Below are 20,772 nucleotides of genomic sequence, written 5' to 3'. Positions count from 1 at the left end.
TCTGTCTTGGCAAGACATTGTTTTCTGGACATTGGGCAATAGAAATGCTATCTGTTTGTTTGTTTGTTTGTTTGTTTGGTTGGTTGATTGGTGTGTTGGTTTGAGAACACCAGAGACCTCTTTAACTATCTCTGGCTTGTTCTCTTTACATAAGTGAGATGAGTTAATGACAAAGTAATGTAAAAAAAAATCAAAATGATGACAAAGCCAAGAGCATGAAATGACTAAGGCTTTGTTGCTTGTGGCTTGAGGGGGTGGGAGGCACCACCCTCTGAGGTGTCCGAGTGGGTCACCCAGCAGACTTGCCAAGGACTGGGAGGGAAAAAATAAGTTGGACAATTCTTCTCTAGGGACAAGGCCCAGAGTTGCATTATTTGTAGTGATAAAAATATGGGTGGGAATTAGGGTATGTATTGGAAATGAAAAGAAAGAAAGGAATGAATTAGAGTGGAACAGAGGTAGAGAAGAGGATGTTTTAAATGTGATGAGTCTTTGGATTTCATTCTAATACTTCTTATCTTTATAAAGATCTAAGATCCACTTTTCTATTAGATAGTCCTATAATATGCCCACATATTAACGGAAAACTGAAATGTTAGAATAAAACCTACATGTTTCTTCTTTGACACAAAAGATAATCATATAAGCAAATTAAGTCACAAGTCATCTCAATGGCTGATTTTGTCTTAAAAACTTGAACTTTTTTTTGAGTGTTATGCTGAAAACTTGGGGGAAACTGGGGGGAAATACAGGTTTCTAAGTCAGGTCACAGGCCAATTTAATTTTGGTTCTTTCCTTCAGCTTTATAAACTATGTGATGCTAAAATTATGGTCATTTCACAGATAAGAAAACTGACCCCAGTGTAGTGAAAGTCATACTGCTGCCACTCATTGGAGCAGAGTTTTGACTCTGGGTAATGCTAATAAAGAAACTAGGCTGATAGGCATGCTGGAAGCATTATAATAGGCCCTTAGCCTTCCCAGGCCTCAGTCTTGCCCCCTCCAATCTTTTCTTCATGCTGTCTGTAGCGAACATGACTTTTCAGTAATGTGAATCTAATTGTTTATCTCCCCTGCTTAAAATCCTTGGATATTGTCATGGGTTAAATTCTGTGCTTCCCCCCTCCTCATATTCATATGTTGAAGTCCTAACCCTTAGGACCTCAGAATGTGATCTTATTTGGAAATAAGATCATTGCAGATGTAATTAGCTAAGATGAGGTCATTGGGGTGGGCCCCAATTCATTATGACTGATGTCCTTATAAAAAGGCGGAATTTGGACACAGAGATACATATAGTGAGATGCCGTGTAAATGTGAAAATGGTCATCTACAAGCCAAGGAGAGAGACTTGGAACAGATCCTTTCCTCACAGCCCTCAGAAGAACCTGACCCTATTAACACCCTGATTTCATATTTCTAGCTTCCATAACTGTGAGGCAGCACATTTCTGTTGTTTAAGCCACCTAGTTTGTGTACTTTGTTATAGTAGCCCTAGCAAACTAATATAGATACCTTTCGATTATTTTTACAATGATGTTCATCTTGTAAATGGAAACAGGGGTGTAGAATATAAAACCAAAGAGAAAATGTAACCCAAGCTAAACTTAGTCAGATTTTTGGAATTGTCAATAGTCTTAGTAAAAACTTATTTGAGTAATGACCATAATCTTACATGCCAGGCATTGTTGTGGGTGCTTGGTATTTAGCTGTGAATTAAATTGGCACATTACCTGTTCTCAGGGAGCTTACACTGAGACAGGCAACACACATTACACAAATATTTAATTATGATTATAAGAATTAAGAGCTTCAGTGAGATTTTCTAAACAATGGAATACTAAGGGAACCAACTCTTTTCTTGGAGGAATCAGGAAAAGCATGAGAGGATTCTTTGAGGCAGTTGTGTTTAAGCTTCTATTTGAAGGATGAGTAGAAGTTAGTTAATGGAAAGACATACTGGGAGAAGTGGCTTTAAGGTCAAGGGAACAAGAGTTATTAAGATTCCAGTGTCAGAGGCAAAAAGAGAGATAAGATATCAAAACAGAAATGAGATAAGCATAGGTGGAACAGGAAAGAAAGCTAGGTAGAAAGTAGTACTGGATGGGACAGGTGAAGCAGACAAGAGCCAGATCCCATGGGCAGTGACACAATCAGAGTTGCATTGTTAAAAGCTCCCTCAAGCTGTATGGTGAAGAACAGATCTGAGGAAACCAGTTGGATGCTATATTAAGAGGTAAAGATGGACCAGGAATTGGACAGGAGTGGATGGATTTAAGGAATAAATTACTGGTAGGATCAAGTGGATAAAGTCCAATAATTAAATGAAGATTGCAGAGGCAGGAGATAGGCATGTGTCAAGGCTGACTTCTAGTTTCCCAGCTTGCCCAACTGAGTAGAAGGTGGTATTATTCACAGAGATAGAAAACAGTAGATGAGGAACATTTTTTTTCCTTCTAGGGGAAAAGAGGGATGGAATATGAAGTCTGGTGCCTAATTTGAAGCAATTTTGAGATGTCAGATATCATGTAGGCCATCAACATCATTGGTCAGGAGGTCTGAGCTACCAGAGATACAAGTTTGTAAGTTGTTGTGATATAAATGGTAAGTGAAGCCATAGGGACAGATAAACTTACTCAGCAAGAGAAAGATGAGAAGAGGAAAGGAAAGGGTCCTAACATTTTAAGTTTAGGTGGAAGAAGATAGACCAGAAAGAATTAAAAAGAGTGGCAGGAGAGAAAGGACAACACTCAGAAAGATGTGTTGTCCTGGAGCTTCAAGAAGGAAGCAGTGGCTGATAGTCTTTACTGACTAACAAGTAGTATAATTTCTGAAATTAGTCTAAGCACTTTAGCCACACTGATACTTAGTTAAAGCTCTTACAGGGGCTTGAGTGGAGAAATGAACAGAGGTGTAGCGGGTATTGATAGCCTGCTTATATCCCTTTGGTAGTCACTTCTATATTCCAAAGGTTGCTTTGCTTGAGGCCTTTCATTCTTTTGTTCATTCATTCATTCATTCATTCATTCATTCATCATTTTGGCTAAAGAGCACCCTTAGCCTAAGCACAGAGCAAGCCAAAATGACAGAGTTAAAGTCCCCAGAAACAGACATCAAACAATGACAGAAAAAAGTTTGATACCTAAATACCCTAGTCCTTTGCCTTTCTATTGAGATAACTCTATGCTATCTCTCAGAGACCCCCAAGGGGACTTACCTTAAGTTGCCCCCGTGGTGACTGGTTGGATAATATCCCCTCTATGAACTTTCTGCCCTTCCTCATACTTTTCTACTCCCCTATCACTTTTTCTAGGATCACACCCTTGAATCCCTGTCTGAGAGGCTGTTTCTGGGGGTATTCACACCATATAGAAGGTGAGGAGTGGAGTAGTAAATGTACACTTAATTAGAATAGCCTAAGAGAGGGGTAGCAGGAGGAAAAACAGAGTCAAAGATGGTTTATTATAATTGTGAAAGACTTCTGAGCTTGTGTGAATGTTGGTGGAAAGAATGTGTGAGAGAGGGAAGGGAGAGAGCTTATAGGAATCCATGACAAATACTTTTTTTTTCTGATGCTGTTGGCTAAAATATGAAAGAAGAAAGACAAGAAGAAAAGGAAAGGAAAACATGATAAGGTTTGCATTACAAAATGTAGGAGACCTCTTTGTACTGTTTGTAGGTGTGACTGAGGCATAGAAGTTTCCTCTTCAAAAGAATAAAACAAACTCATGTACTTGGACTTTTGTGGGTTTAGGAATTTCCAGCATCTCTAGAATCCACTTAACTACTCCATGACATATTTTTCCCTCCAGATGTGAACACTAAAGAGTCAGTTGTCAGTTGAACACTCTTGCATTATTTTCTCAGCAATTATTTTAAGGAATGCATTTGAATAAAATGCACTTTTGGCATCATTTTTAATATTGGATGATGATTTATGCTATTCTTACAAGGACAAGATGGCTCTGGGCATGAGTCATGACTGTATGCTGGGAAGATTCCGATGGGAACCTTGCTATTGCTGGTTGATCCATACCTTACATGGACTTGAAGCCGTGCATGGGTTTTATTAACATGTGCATTTTGCTTGTTAAGGCTTGAGCTTCAGCTTTTTCTTTCCAATTCAAGCCCTGTTTGTATTTCACACGCACCTGATTCAGAGTATGTGCTTGGGACTCAGAGTGGCTTGGGAATAGTAATTTGGAAAATCTCTGATAATCTGTCAGCTAAAATGGGATGATATGTTCCCAGCTGCAGCTGGGAAATGGGCTATTTCTCTCCAGAGGAGTAGATTCAGATGGCAGACAAAGTTCTAATTCTTTCAGCATCTCTTATCTACATGAGGCAGGTTTGATGCAAATCAAAACTGTCCATAGGCCAAGAAAGATACAATCCATAGCATAAATCTTGGCTTTTCTAAATTGTAGAAGGATTTGCTTTACATACAGCCTTCAGATGTAGTTTTTGTAGTGAAAACTCCCTGCGCCAGAGCAGATGTTCTTTGGAAATAATACCAGGGTTTTTCAGAAGCCAAGGTGAATGAACTGTAAGACTGATTCTTAAAGTTTTCCAGGTTACAACCATTTCTGTCATTGTCTTTGGCACTGGTTCTCCAAATGTGTTCTCTAGCCTTGCTTCTCAGACTCTGATGTACATACAGATCTGCTGAGGATTTTGTTAAGCTTCAGACTCTGTTTCAGTAGTGCTGGGATAGGGGCTTGAGATTCTGCATTTCTGACAAGCTCCTGGGGGATGCTGATGTGGATCCTTGTTGATTCCTGAATCCTACTTTGAGTATCTTTGGGATACAGAAACTTGGTCTTAGAAGATTCTGTCCAACACAGAGTCTCTGGTCCAGTAAGTTCAAGAAAAAGATATTTGCATTTTTACCTTCCTCTTCAAAACTCTGCCAATTAATAAATTAAAGACTGAGAAAATCTGTTCTGAGGAAGTCAGATAGACTATAGAACCATATTTTAGTATGCTATCTCTTAACAACCTGGGGAATTTGATTTTTGTGAAAGGAAAAGATGGTCTGAGGTGTGGTCTCCATTCAAATATTTGTTCAGGCACTTGAGCACATTAAAAGGGGGTTTTAGACCCTCTTTGTTTGACCTTCTTTTTGGTGACCCTGATAATCCTTCTCAGGTGAATGTTACTGCTTCTCCAGCTGAGTGAGGCTGTATGTCAGGCTCTCAGGGTCTCCAGTAGAATAATAAACTTTTCACGTAGAGTCTTGGTATTCAAAATATATGGTTCTGGTTCTCCCTTAAATCAGCTCTAAATTGTTAGGGGTTTAGCTGCACCATGCTGTTGCAAAAAGGCCAGCTGAGAAAAGCAAGATACAGAAAAGCTGGACTAGGGAAATTTAATTCCATCCCTCCAACCATTTTAAATTGTTTTCAACTTTTAGTGTGTTTATGTATCAATTCTCTAATAAGTTCCTATGAAGATTCCTGGGCCTCTGCTCCAGAAGTGATCATCCTTTGGGGCATGAATGAATACACACACACACACACACACACACACACACACACACACACACAATGTTTATTAACTTATTTTGAGAGAGAGTGAGCCCAAGCGGGGGAGGGGCAGAGGAGAGGGAGAGAGAGAATCCCAAGTAGGCTGCATACTCAGTGTGGAGTACTGGTTCCACATACACAGGGCTCAATCTTACAACCATGAGACCATGAAATCAAGAGTTGGACACTTAACTGACTGAGCCACCCAGGCAACCCTAAATTTTCATCTTAATAAGCATTCCCAGGGTTTTCTGATGCAAGTGCTCTGAGGACCATATTTTGAGATTAACTTGCTTCTTTAAGAGTTAGACCACAGGCAGCTTGGCCAAAAACAAGCTTCTCTGTTTTGGTTCTGGGAATATGCACCTTTATGAATCATGTTTTAATATTCTGCCCTGGATTTTTAGGGATATATCTATATCTATATCTATATCTATATCTATATCTATATATATGTTGGTATTTTCTCTAAAACTGTTATTATGATACTGTCATTATGTCAGAACATCAGAAAATTCTGCAAAAGGACTCCACTAGCAGAGGAGTATAGCCTTGGGGTGTAGGCTATCTAGAAGAGAACATTTCTAGACATGTTTTTATTATGAAGGCAAGTGAAAATTTTGCTCCTGTTTGATAAGACATGTTTATACTAATATAAACATAGGTGAATTTCACCCCAAATTGTTAAGTCATTTACCCCAATTGCTCTTAGTCCTCTGTGGCTTTAGGTACACCCTTGGCATATCAACACATTCCTAGGGGCATGTACTCCAAAGCTTGAGAATTGTAGCATTATATCTTGATTAGGGTTCTAGAAAGAACGAAAGGGTGGGGGGAAGGAAGGAGTCAAAAGGTACAAATTTCCAGTTATAAGATCAGTAAGTTCTGTGGATGTAATGTATAGCATGTTAACTATAGTTAACAGCACTTTGATTTTTAGTTGCTAAGAGAGATCTTAGAAGTTCTCATCACAGGAAAAAAAATAGAACTATGTGAGGTGACAGATGTTAACTAAATTTGGTGTGGTAATCATTTTGCAGCATGCACATATCAAGCCATTATGTTGTACACCTAAAACTAATACAATGTTATATGTCAATTATATCTCATTAAAAAAGAATAAATCCTCTTTATAATTTGTTCCCAGAAATAAAAGTTGTTTTACACTGATATTTTATATTGCGATGTTTTACAATGAGAATTACATCATTTCTTTTTTTTAAATTTCAGCTTGACTGGTAGGAAGTTCAGGAAAAAAATGATTAATTATGATGTTTTTAAAATTTTTTATTGACTTATTTTTAAATTCCAGTATAATTAACATACAATGTTATATTAGTTTTGGGTGTTTAATGTAGTGATTCAGCATTCTATACATTACTCAGTGCTCCTAATGATAAGTGTACTCTTAATCCCCTTCATCTACTTCACCCCCCATTTACCTCCCCTCTGGTAACCATCACTTTGTTCTCTATAGTTAAGAGTCTGTTTTTTGATTTGTCTCTTTTTTTTTCTTTGTTCACTTGTTTTGTTTCTTAAATTCTACATGAGTGAAATCATATGGTATTCCTCTTTTTCTGACTTATTTCACTGAGCATTATACTCTCTATAGCTCCATCCATGTTGTTGCAAATGGCAAGATTTCATTCTTTTTTATAGCTGAGTAATATTCAATATCACACACACACACCCCATCTTCTTTATCCATTTGTCTATTGATGGGACACTTGGGCTGCTTCTGCAATTTGGCTCTTGTAAATAATGCTGTAATAAACATAGGGTGCATATATCTTTTTCAAATTAGTGTTTCATATTCTTTGGGTAAATACCCAGTAGTTCATATGGTAATTCGGTTTTTAATTTTTGGGGAACCCCCATACTGTTTTCCACAGTGGCTGCACAAGTTTGCATTCTGACCAACTGTGCATGAGGGTTCCTTTTTTTCTACATCCTCGCCAACATTTGTTGTCTCTTGTGTTTTTGATTTTAGCCATTCTGATAGGTGTGAGGCCATATCCCATTGTGGTTTTGATTTGCATTTCCCTGATTACTGATGCTTAGCATCTTTTCATGTATCTGTTGGCTATTTGTATGTCATCTTTGGAGAAATGCCTGTTAATGTCTTCTGCCCATTTTTAAATTGGATTATCTGAGGTTTTTTGGTGTTAAGTTACATCAGTATTTTATATATTTGGATACTAACCCCTTATCACATATATCATTTGCAAATATCTTCTCTTTCTCAGTAGGTTGTCTTTTTGTTGATTGTTTCCTTTGCTGCATAGATTTTTATTTTGATGTAGACCCAGTAGTTTATTTTTGCTTTTGTTTCCCTTGTTTCAGGAGACATATACAAAAATATGTTGCTACAGCCACTTTCAGAGAAATTACTGCCTGTGCTCTCTTCTCGGATTTTTATGGTTTTAGGTCTCACATTTAGGTCTTTAATCCATTTTGAGTTTATGTGTATGGTATAAGAAAGTGATTCAGTTTCATTCTTTTGCATGTAACTTTACAGTTTTCCCAGCACCATTTGCTGAACAGACTGCCTTTTTTCCCTTGCATAGTCTTTCCTCCTTTGTCATAGATTAATTGACCACATAATCCTGGGTTTATTTTGGGGATCTTCATTCTGTTCTGTTGATCCATGTGTCTGTTTTTGTGCCAGTACCATACTGTTTTAATCACCACAGCTTTATAGTATATCTTGAAATCTGGGATTATGATACCTCCAGTTTTGTTGTTCTTTTATAAGATTACTTAGGCAATTGGAGATCCTTTGTTGTTCCATACAAATTTTTGGATTATTTAATCTAGTTCTGTGAAAAAAGTCTGTTGGCATTTTTATAAGGATTGCATTAAGTCTGTAGATTGCTTTGAGTAGTACAGATATTTTAACAATAATTGTTCTCTGAACCCATGAGTATGGAATATATTTTCATTTATTTGTATCATCTTCAATTTATTTCATTGATGTTTTATAGTTTTCACAGTACAGGTCTTTCAACTCTTTGGTTATGTTTATTCCTTGGTATTTTATCATTTTTGGTATAATTGTAAATGGGATTGTTAATTTCTCTCTCTGCTGCTTCATTATTAGTGTATAGAAATGCAACTGATTCCTGTATATTTGATTTGTATCTTGTGACTTTACTGAGTTCATTTATTATTTCTAGTATTTTGTAACTTTTTTGGTGGAATCTTTTGGGTTTTCTATATGTAGTATTATGTCATCTGCAAATAGTGAAAGTTTTACTTCTTCCTTACTTGTTTGGATGCCTTTTATCTCTTTATGTTGTCTAGTTTCTGTGACGAGGACTTCTAGTACTATGTTGAATAAAAGTGGTGAGAGTGGACATCCTTGTCTTGTTCCAGACCTTAGGGGAAAGCTCTCAGTTTTTTCCCACTGCGTATGATGTTTGTTGTGGGTTTTTCATATAAAGCCTTTGTTACATTGGGGTATATTCCTTCTAGACCTACTTTGCAGAGGTTTTGCATCATGAATGGATGTTTGTCAAATACTTTTTCTGGATTTCTTGAAATGATCATATGGTTTTTATTCTTTCTCCTGTTGATGTGATGTATCATGTGGATTGATTTGCAAATATTAAACCATCCCTTGCATCCTGGGAATAAATCCCACTCAATCGTGTTAAATGATATTTATTTATTTATTTATTTATTTGTTTGTTTGTTTGTTTGTTTTGAGAGAGTGAGAGAGATAGGGAGCAGGGGAGGGGGAGAGAGACAGAGAGACAGAGAGACAGAGAGAGAGAGAGAGAGAGAGAAAATCCCAAGCAGGCTCCGTGCTGTCAGTGCAGAGCCCTATGGGGGCCTGAACCCACAAACTGTGAGATCATGACCTGAGCTGAAACCAAGAGTCAAGATGCTTAACCAGCTGAGCCACCCAGGCACCCCTTGAATAATCTTTTCTTAATGTTTTGTTGAATCTGTCTTGCTAGTATTTTGTTGAGGATTTTTGCATCTACGTTCATCAGGGATATTGGCATATAGTTCTCTTTTTTAGTGGTGTCTGTATCTGGTTTTGGTATCAGGATAATGCTGGCTTTATAGAATTAATTTGGAAACTTGCCTTCTATTTTTTTTGGAATAATTTGAGAAGAGTAGGTATTAACTCTTCTTTAAATGTTTGGTAGAATTCGCCTGGAATGCCATTTGGTCCCAGACTTTAGTTTGGAGTTTTTTGATTACTAATTCAGTTTCATTGCTGGCAATCAAGCTGTTCAAATTTTCTATTTCTTCGGGATTCAATTTTGGGAGGTTATATGTTTCTAGGAATTTATTTCTTCTAGGTTGCCCAATTTGTTGGCATATAAATTTTCATAATATTGTTACAATTGTATTTCTTCAGTGTTTGTTATTATTTCTCCTCTTTCATTTCTGATTTTAATTTCAGTGCTCCACCTCTATTTACAGTGATTTTTATTAGTCTAATTGTTTACTACATTTGCTAAAAATTTCCACCTTTTCTATGGACACTTAATTTCAACTTTCATGTTAATTATCTTACTACATGTTATTTAAAAAATAAGGCACCCAGTATTTTTAAGCTCATAGAACATTTACTTGTGAGTTTTTATTTTGACTTAAATTCTCTAAACCATCAATATTTCTTACCATTTTTTTTTCAATCAGAAATACTCTTCAAGTTTATTGTGGTACATTCTGGCTCTTCTTGAGGGCTTAGCAGCAAAAATTCCCAATGGTTCTGTCATCAGGGCAACTACAAGGCAAAGTGACTGACCAAGATCTGGTACTCAAGAGAGAACAAAGTTTACTCTGAGTGATATCTTCAGAAGACTTCGCGGGTGGTTCTCCCCTCGTTTTATGGAGTTGCAGAAACCATACTGCAGCATTCCCCTATATAAAACACTTCTGTATACCATCTCTTATCCAACCCTCCCCCATAATACTGCAAGCCTTATGTATCATCTTTATCTGAAAGACAGGATTGACACCCAGTAGACATTGAAGGGTCTATCCAGTGTCAATCAGGCAAGAAACAGAACCAACACTGCAACTTGGTCTTCAGATACCAAATCCACAAATGTTCCTCATAGACCTTAGCTGCCAATTTTCACCCACTTGAAGCCATACTGTAGGTGTGAATAGCCACATTTGTCAAACCCTCTTGTTTCTGCCATCTGTTCAAATGGAAAAGTACTTGGCTGGATGAAACTAAGAGGTATGTATAAGAAAACAAAGTAAAAACATGTTAGTTTTAACAAATCAACATTCTAGAGTTTGACAAAGTGCTGATTGAATGCTTCTCTTTGGTTCTAATATATTTGGGTTGGTTTTGAAGTGAGATATAAGGATGACTTTAGCACAAAGGAATTTTAAAAAAAAATCCCAACTCATTGGCTAAATAAAGCATCTTATTTTGATAGGAATGAAGTCCACATGAATATTGCACACAGATAAGTTTTTCATCAACAAACCACATTCTCCCCATGCCTAAGTGACGTCCTGGACTGTGAATTAAATGACATCCACAGAATATCATGGCAACCAGTTAACATTGGAAAACAAAACTGAGCAAAACAAGTAACAACAACAGTCAGTTAACCTGTTGTTTGTTCAATGTTGTATCAAACATCTATTCTGATTTTTAAACCCTTAACTGCCCCCTTCCTTTGGTAAAGTAGACATCCAGTTGTGGATCATTGGGCGCTGCATTGACCCTTTCAGACTGATATTTTTAAAGTTAATGTTGAAGCTATATAAGTTAAATTTCTCCCTTTTTCTTTCTTGCACACACACAAACACAGCCACACTCAAGATTAAACAAATATGTTTGCAGTGGGTCATGATGAGCACTAATAAAAAAATATTTTTTAAGCTTTATTTATTTTGCGAAAGAGAGAGGGAGAGCATGAGCAGGGAAGAGGGAGCAAGAGAATCCCAAGCAAAGTCTGTGCTGCCAGTGAGCAGGGCTTGAACTCATGAGCTGTGAGATCATGACCTCAGCTGAAATCAAGAGTTAGAAGCTTAACTGAGTCACCCAGGTGCCTCCAATAAATAATTCTTTTAAAAAGATGGATGAGATTAACCTGTATCTCAGTGTTTTGCACCACAGGCATCCAGGGGGATCCACATTGATTACTGGCCATTATATGGCCAATAGGAGGCTTTTATATAAGTGACAAAACCCCGACACAAAGCCATTGTGGGGATATTGTTAGTGGACTGTAAATTGCTAGAGACCAGGACATGTCTTACACTTGCTCTTTATCCTCCATTCTATCTAGCACAGTGTAGAGCATTTAGAAGATTCCCACCAAAGACTTCCTAATTGGCAGAGTGAAAAAAACAATGTCTGCTTCTCGCATTGTCTGTAGGGTAGGGAAAGGGATAAAAGCTGTGTGGGAGATAATTATGGACTGAAAAGAAGCCAGGAGAAGAGAATAAATATTCTCTCTTTAAAAATTTCAACTTGGTTGGTAGGAAGTTCAGAGAAAAATTAAATGCTTAATTATATATCCTTAAGATATTTATGTATCCAAAAGTTCTACATATTCAATATTTAACTTAGAAACAAGCATTCTATAATATAAGGAGCTTTATTAAATGTAATATTCCAGCCCAGTGACAATAAAGCATATAACACAGAGACGATTGTCCTTTAGAAGGAACTTCCTCTCTCTCCCTAACGGAAGTAAAAACTTTGACCTATGAAAATGGTGAAACAAACGTCTGCTCACAACTATGTGCCAGTAAGAAGGCCCACAATGTCAACACAGGAAGTTCAGTATTTACTTTGCATTACAGAGTATTGGAGCCATAAAGATTTTTTTTTAAATTTGGATTATTAAAGATTCATGCAATGTTTACATACAAGATACCAGTCTGTATGACACTATATACTGGCAGCAAGCCAGCCTGTACACATACAGCCCCTATTGTGTACAGCAGACAGCATCCATTGGGCTTTGGCTTTTATAAATTAAATTAACAAACATTTAATGGGAACCAGCTTTAACAGATAGTTTGGCTAGATTTAAGAGGAAGTTTTATGTTGTTGTTGGTTTTTGTTTTTTAATTCCTTCCCATTGACAGTTATTGATAGAACCAGATAGTTATTAACTCTTCATCTCATGTACTGATTCACACTGACAAAAATCTTTTACATTTAATTTTTAAATTTTTTACTTTATAAATATATATACATATATACATATATATTTTTTACTTTATGTATATATTTTTACATATATATACACATACCTACCTACATATATATATATATATATATATATATATATATATATATATATATTTACAATTTTGGACTCTCTCAGCTACTCATATGCTTCTTTTCTTCACAAAAATTGTGTTTGGAGTTCCTAGAGAGAAGGAATTAAATCTACAAAGTGATATCTTCTTGCCAGTGGAGCACTGAAGGGCACTGAGAAGAAATTACTGAGGCCGATGAACCCATATCTCCTTATTATATCTGGGGCAACCTCTTCCACAGTGATTGTGGAATCCAGATAGCTCCTTCTCTGTGTTTTCACTTTTCTGGCCCATCAAAGGCACAGCAAAGGTTCCAGAATCTTAATACATTTATTGTTGTTCCTATGCATTCAAACCCTATTATGGAATCAACTGCCATATATGCATATGAAATCCTACTGTTCCTTTTTTTTAATGTTTATTTTTGAGAGAGAGAGAGAGAGAGAGAGAGAGAGAGAGAGAGAGAGAAGGAAAGAAAGAGTGTGAGCAGGGGAGGGGCAGAGAGAAATCCCAAGCAGGCTCTGCACTGACAGCACAGAACCCTGACACAGTGCTCAAACTCACTAACCTTGAGATCATGACCTGCACAGAAATCAAGAGTTGGCCACTTAACTGATGGAACCACCTAGGCACCCCTGTTTTTTCTTATTTATGTAATTCTGTGGAAAAATTTGTTTTGGAAGTTATTAATATGCCAAATATGACAATAATTTCATTATAAAAGTACCTTTATTCTGAATACTTATGGTAATTCTCCTCTGAAAAAAATTGATAATGAATTATTAATATAATGCATGTATATATTGTTATGATTTATATGTATTTTTAATCTGCTAATAGAGTTAAGATTTCTAGGTAAAATAAGGGATGTTTAGTTAAATTTGAATTTTAGATAAATAATGAAATTTTTTCACTATAAGTATATTCCAAAGAAAATGCATAAGACATATTAAAACATAAATCGTTATTTATGAAATTCTTTTTTTTTAATTTTTATTTAATTTGAGAGAGAGTGAGCAGGGGAGGAGCAGAGGGAGAGAGAAGGAAAAAATCCCAAGCAGGCTTCATGCACAGTGTGGAGCCCAACTTGCAACTGGATCTCATAACTGTGAGATCATGACCTGAGTGAAAATTAAGAGTCAGACACTTAACCAGGTGCCCCTATTTATGAAATTCTAATTTAACCTAGCATCTTGTATTTTTTAAATATTTTTAAAAAATATTTATTTTGACAGCTTGAGCATGAGCAGGGGAAGGGCAGAGAGAGAAGGAGAGAGAGAATCCCAAGTAGGCAGCACAGAGCCCAACACAGGGTTGGAACTCATGAACTATGGGATCATGATCTGAGCCAAAATCAAGAGTTATATATTTAACCAACTGACTCACCCAGGCACCCCTATTTATGAAATTCTGGTTTAATTTAGCATCTTGTATTTTTTTAAATGTTTTTTAAATGTTTATTTATTTATTTTGACAAAAAGAGCAAGCACAAGTGGTTAAAGGGCAGAGAGAGAGGGAAAGAGAGAATCCTAAGTAGCCTCCATGCTGCCAGTGCAAAGCCCAACTCATGGCTTGGAGTCATGAACCATAGATCATGACCTGATCTGAAATCAACAGTCAGGAGTTCAACCAGCTGAGCCACCCAGGCATCCTGCATCCTGTATTTTTATTTGCTACACCTGGCAACTCTTAATAGAGTATGTCTCCAGCCTTCATAGTTTGTTCTCTTTTTCTAATAGTTGCTTTGCCTACATTGCGCTAATAGCATAATATTTTAACTCCTAAAACACCAGACCAGGGAATGAAGGTTTTATGTTTGGTTCACATATATTTTATTTTATTAAATTTTTTTTAATGTTTATTCATTTTTCAGAGAGAGAGAGACAGACAGCATGAGTGGGGGAGGGGCAGAGAGACAGGGAGACACTGAACTCGAAGCAGGTGCCAGGCTCCACACTGTCAGCACAGAGCCCGATGTGGGGCTCGATCCCACAAACCGTGAGATCATGACCTCAGACAAAATCAAGAGTTGGATGCTTAACCAACTAAGCCACCCAGGTGCGTCTGGTTCACATGTATTTCATAAATTCAGTATTCTTAGGCACTATTTTGGAGAGTATGGGTTATATTTGATAATACTGAAGCTGATTATGGGATGCTTATGTCAGTCATTTCCTTGCTCTTTAATAAAGGCAGTGAATGTCTTAAAAAGAGGAGTAAACCATAAGTCGAGAGACCTGGGTTCTAGTTTCATCTCTGACACAATCTCTGGGTCTCTATATTATCATCAGTGACTGTGAATACATCTATGACTGATGTAGATTCACTGCCTTAATGACTCCCATTCTCTTCTGCTTGTAATCATACCTTTTGATGTATAAGGTAATGGAGTCTATTTATGTCCCTCCTGATTTTGACTGTGGCCATGTGACTAAGTTTGGCCACTGAAACGGTAGCAGATGGGACACATGCAGAGCCTTGAAAGTCAGTTGTACTGACATGTTTCTGGTTACACTGGTGCACATCTGCCTTCATCATGAGAACATGCCTGGCTAGCCTGTTGGAAAGATGGGAGAGTAAGGTGGAGAAAGATATTTAGTTTCTGTGTATTCCTGTCTCTCACCCATGAGAGGAAACAATCAGATTGAAATATTTTACTTTTCCTAAAGAATCATTATTAATCATTTGTACATAGACATCAACAAGCTTTTGAGAAAACATATTCATACATGAATATAGGTGTCTTAGGCAAAATTTTATTTGGCCTTAGAATTCTGAGCACACTAAGGAACTAAAGATAAACTTTATTTTTCATACTATGTCACCCCTTCCACAATTAAGAAAAACAAAGAAATGGAAGACAATAGGATAAAAAGCAAATAGAAATGAAGGGTGAAGCTGAAAGCTGGTTGGTCCATATGATAAGAGTTTTGTGGGCACTTAAGTTGAACATATGAAGGCAAAGTTTAGGTGTTTGTCAGTGTAGGCATGGCCTTGGAGGAGGCTGGAAATGCATACTGCATGGAACTTATTTCATCCAACTGCATGCATCAGTTTCTCTGATAGACTTTTTCTTTATGGCTGTTGAACAGGATAGGAAGACATGAGTGCTTTTCTGTTTGTGCTGTGATTGACAGAATATTGAGCTTTTGTCTCACATCTGCATGTTACTGAACTGAACTTTTTTTCTGACTTACAGTGAAAAGATCTTATTTATGTTCACTTTTTCCGGGTTAATTAAAAAGGGAATGTCATCCAGATCATACAGGGATGGACATCTGCTAGCTCCTCTTCACCAATAGGCTCCTGAGTTTCAAGGGGCTGTGAGAGAGGAAAGGGAAAGGAAGGATTTTAGAGTGTCCCGTTTCAGGCCTCAGTCCTTACTGTGTCTCCATATATTCGTGTGACACTAAGTAAACTGAACCTGTACAGAGCATTCATGCGTTTAACCTGAGCTTAAATAAAACACGGAAAGCATTGTGGACCAAAATTCTCACCAGATTTGACAAGGATACAACAGTATATACTCAGAAACCTGTACAAATACTACAACTACTACTAAGTTCACATTGCTAAGCAACCCTAGTCTATATGCCAGTGGAACTCAGGATAATGAAAACAGATGAAAGCAGTGTATATTTTCTTCAAAGTTTCTAACTTCAGAAGGAATTCCTAGATATAATAGGTATGTGGGGAAAAAAAAAACTGTTGACAGGACAACAATTCATTCACTTCCTAACATGACTAGTCATGTACTGTACTTCAGTGTAAACAATAAGGTTATTGTTTGGATGGGAAAACACGAAATTCGTTGGAAGGCGAAAAGGTGAAAATGTTCTGTAAGCTGATTTTGTTTTGGCAAGCTGCACATTATTTTCCAGGTAGTCTTAGAAGATGTATTTAATAGGCACACATTTAAAGATTTGGCCACTTGTGAAAGTAAGAATTCTTTCTAGTTTTCTTATTGCTTTGGGGAAAGATATTTTTGTTTGCTTGTTTTATGTATTTAGATCCAGTGGCTCAGTGTTCTCATTAAGTTAGGACAGTAGGGCTCCAGATAATATTGCCTGTTCTGTTTCTCTCTAGCACTGAAGCATTGGGGATTTATGGCTCAAAATCCTTCAAAGGTGATAACGTGCCAATTAGTTCATGTGACCTAGGGTTGTGATAAATGAAACTGCTGGTAAGTTGAATTTATACTCAAATCAGAGAATTTTGCAAGAGCAGCCTCATGGTTTGGGTTCCCTCCTTTCCTTATTTTGTGTCAATTTCTTGGTGGATGGTAGATCAATCAGGATGGTGTGGGGAGGAGAAGAGAAAGAACCTGACACTCTGAGAGAAAGAATAGAAATTTGGAAGGCCTTATACATGGTTGAATACTACATTTCAGGGTTCTACAGAATTAGAGAGTTTTTTAGTGGTTAATGGTATTTGGATACTTGTAAGTTGGGTTTGGTGTTACTTGTTGATCCCCAAACAGATACTGCTCATGGTATTTAGAGTCTATTTTGGGGCACCTGGGTGGCTCAGTCGGTTAAGAGTCCAGCTCTTTTTTTTTTTTTTTTTTTTTTTTTTTTAAATTTTTTTTAACGTTTATTTATTTTGGAGACAGAGAGAGACAGAGCATGAACAGGGGAGGGTCAGAGAGAGAGGGAGACACAGAATCCGAAACAGGCTCCAGGCTCTGAGCTGTCAGCACAGAGCCCGACGCGGGGCTCGAACTCACGGACCACGAGATCATGACCTGAGCCGAAGTCAGCCGCCTAACCGACTGAGCCACCCAGGCGCCCCAAGAGTCCAGCTCTTGATTTCAGCTCAGGTCGTGATCTCATGAGTTAGTGGGATCGAGCCTGCATCAGGCTCCATGCTGATAGCATGGAAGCTGCTTGGGATTCTCTCTCTCCCTCTCTCTCTGTGCCTCCCCCATTTGCACACCTGCATGTGCGTGCACACTCTTAAATAAATATTTTAAAAATCTATTTTTACCATTTTCCTTTCTTAATTGAAATATACCTTAACTTGGCTGATGTTTTTCTCTATGTTTTAGAACCTAGGGACAAAATGGCAGATACCCAGCTGTCCTCAGCTCTTCTGAGCCCCCAAAAGGGAAATCTTTTGTATACACACACACAACGAATAAGCTTTCCCCAACCTGCTCCTGTCAATTTCCATCCTTCCATCCTTGTGAAGTAGCTAGGTTTCTAAGAAAGATTTAGGCAAGTTCTCAAATGTAGCTTTTGGGAATCCAGCCCCTTATATTCTGTCTACAGAAACTTTTATGGGCGCCATGGTCAGACTGGATGCTTCTTCCTGCATTTGTTTATAGGTTCCTCCCAAGGATTTGGATCTCTCTGGTTTCTATTTGAATGTCTGTGGCTAAGAGCAACCATATGAGCAAAAATAGTCTAGGGGTAAAACAACCTCAGACAGACTGCAGTGAACAGGGAACTGCAGCCTGAAATATCTGCATTGTCATCAGTCAGTGCAAAAAGGAGGTCAGTGGATGTTTCTGGATTTGCAGCATAGGCAGGATATGGAATCTTGGAAGATTTTTATTGTATTGATATCCATGTGATTTGGGGGGTTTTGCTAATAGTTCTTGCTGCTAACTTTGAGTGCCAGAGTAAACAGTAGTGGCCAGGAGAAAAAAAGCCCTCTGGAGCTTATTTAAAGAAAACTGAATGGAGATTTCTCCTGCCAACCTGGGCTTCATCTTTCAACCCATGACTGAGTGGATGGAGATAGACTGTAGTCTGGCAGACAGTTCATAAAAGAGCCATTTTCAATTTAAGTTTTATGTGTTGGTTTGATTATTGATCTGATGATTATTGTATCATTCTCTATTTACCATGCGCTCCTCCTGAATGATGTCATTCCCTCCAACAATATTTGAAGTACATACTACCACTGACCCCAATTTACAGATGGAGAAACTGATGCATAGACAGTAGGTGATTAGTTCATGGATACATGGCTGGCAAGTGGATATGAACTAGGAACGCTGGTTCCAAGTACCATACCTTGTATTTACTCAATATTTTTATTATCCCAACCTTTGTATCTTTATATCACTTCATGTTTTCCCTTTTTCATCTAGGCTACCTTTGAAAATGCCTGGGATCTAAATTAGAGGGTAGTAAGAGATTAACCATCTGGGTGATCAGAGTCAAGTGTGTGGGATATTGGAGGATTTCAGTGCCCCTGCTAAAACTGTCACTAATTAACACAGATAATCAGGAATTGACTCTATCTCAATAGGTCAAGCTGGCTTGTTATTTCTAAGAAATATTCCCCTTTAATGCTTTTCATTCATAAAGATAATTCCTGGAATTTAGATATATACTCTGTTCCAAAGAACTGAAATATTGTCTATCACTTTTGGTATAGTAAAAATTGGGTACCTGTTGGAACTTAGAAATACCCTGTAAGTGAGGCCACAGGACCAACGTGTGTGGGGTAGGAATGAGTGTAGCTCAACATAGTGATAATGACGGGCTGTGACATCACTAATCAGGTCCACATCTTGGCTTTCACACTAATTTTTTACTTTAACCCTTTACATTCCTGTTTCCTCATTTGTGAAATCTTTGGAATCCCTTCTTCATGAGGTTGTTATGAAGTTCATATTGGGTACTTAAAGGTTTGAGAAATCATGTTTCATATTAGAAAATGCTCAACAAAATAGATATTTCTGCTCATTCTTAAAGATTCCCACATAAAATTAACCTGGTGCAAACTGTGTGCACTTTCTAAACAAAATATCCTACAGTTTTATTCATCAGTTACATAGAACTGAGTTTCAGGTATTTAACTTTACATGTAGTTGATATGACCTCCCTGCAATCCAGTAGGTTGGAAACGTAAGTGTCATCTTCAGCATCTCTTTCTCACTCCATGCATGAAATCTGTCACTCAAACTTATAAATCATTCCTCCATTATAAGTCTGAAATTTCCTGCTTTCTGTTCCCCAGGTTAGATCTACTAAGTTCTCCCAAACCCCCACTTCCCACCTCATCTGAACCTTCCTCTCACTGATAGCCTCCTTCACAGTTGTTCTATAGAAGGTTTCTCTTCTCCATCAGTTGCCTTTTGGAATCTGTCCAGAGACTAAATCCAGTTACAACCTGGTCCTGCCTACGCAGTTTTGTGGCCCTTTCATTTCTGAGCAAGTTCTCCTATTTCATGTACACTTGGGGGCCTTGAATCTTTAAATAATCCTCCACTTCCAGAGTTTATCCCTGACCATATATCAACTTCAGGTTTTGTTTGGGCCAGTCTCAACTCTTTGAGAGGCAGCCTTGCCAAGCGGGGCATATACAACATTGTCAATTAGAGTACTGATGCTTACAGTAGAAATTTCACTAAAACAAGAGATTATAAGTTAGTAAGTCTGGGATGGAGTGTGAAATTTTGTATTTCCAACAAAATCCCAGGTGATGCAGATGCCGCTATGAGTGCCAAGGACTGTACATCTCATAAAGAAACCTTTAACTCTTCACTCTGCCTTTCATCCTGGCTTCACCAGTTGTCCCTACTGCCAGAGCTATTACCCCAAAAAAATCATGCTTATTTATCTTTAATAGCTCCTCACAGCTTATAGAAAAAAATCCAAACATGTTTACAGAGTATTTGGGGCACTCTACTTAAAATCCTATTAAATATTTAAAGACTAGGCAAATGACTCCCCATATCTCCTCCACTCCTGGTAAGCTTTATTTACCCCTTTGCACACTGGTTCCTAGTTTATACCTTTGATAAATCCCTTTAGTCCTTTATATTCATGGATAGTGTTTGTACATCCCTCTGCTCTGAAGAGCTGTTTGAGGGTCTACTTTTACAATCCCAGTCTAGATAGAGCCTGAACATGGCCAGCACCCCCACAGTGCCTGGTCACATGGTTTGTGTTAGTAACCAGGGCATGGCCACACTGATGGAGGCAACAGAAGGACTGTAATGGATGGTTTTGTTGTAAATCACTTTAAAATATTT

General features: G+C 37.6%; 2 long non-coding RNA genes across 3 annotated transcripts in view; one reads left to right on the top strand and one right to left on the bottom strand.

Annotated features, from left to right (window-relative positions):
* Positions 1-20,772, top strand: part of LOC131485408 (uncharacterized) — an 81,504-nt gene that overhangs the window by 24,829 nt on the left and 35,903 nt on the right. The window contains exon 2 of one of the 2 annotated variants that reach the window (XR_009248825.1): positions 2,461-2,604. The exons of the other annotated variant lie outside the window; for it this stretch is intronic. This is a non-coding gene — a long non-coding RNA (uncharacterized LOC131485408). The remainder of the gene's footprint in view (positions 1-2,460; positions 2,605-20,772) is intronic. 2 annotated transcript variants of the gene reach the window in all.
* Positions 1-20,772, bottom strand: part of LOC131485409 (uncharacterized) — a 59,208-nt gene that overhangs the window by 10,610 nt on the left and 27,826 nt on the right. The gene's annotated exons all lie outside the window — the stretch shown is intronic.

This window comes from Neofelis nebulosa, chromosome 9, assembly GCF_028018385.1.
Source record: "Neofelis nebulosa isolate mNeoNeb1 chromosome 9, mNeoNeb1.pri, whole genome shotgun sequence".
In the NCBI taxonomy this organism is placed as follows: Eukaryota; Metazoa; Chordata; class Mammalia; order Carnivora; family Felidae; genus Neofelis; species Neofelis nebulosa.
Note: the sequence above shows the minus strand (reverse complement) of the source record. Positions and strands in the feature narration are given on the sequence as shown.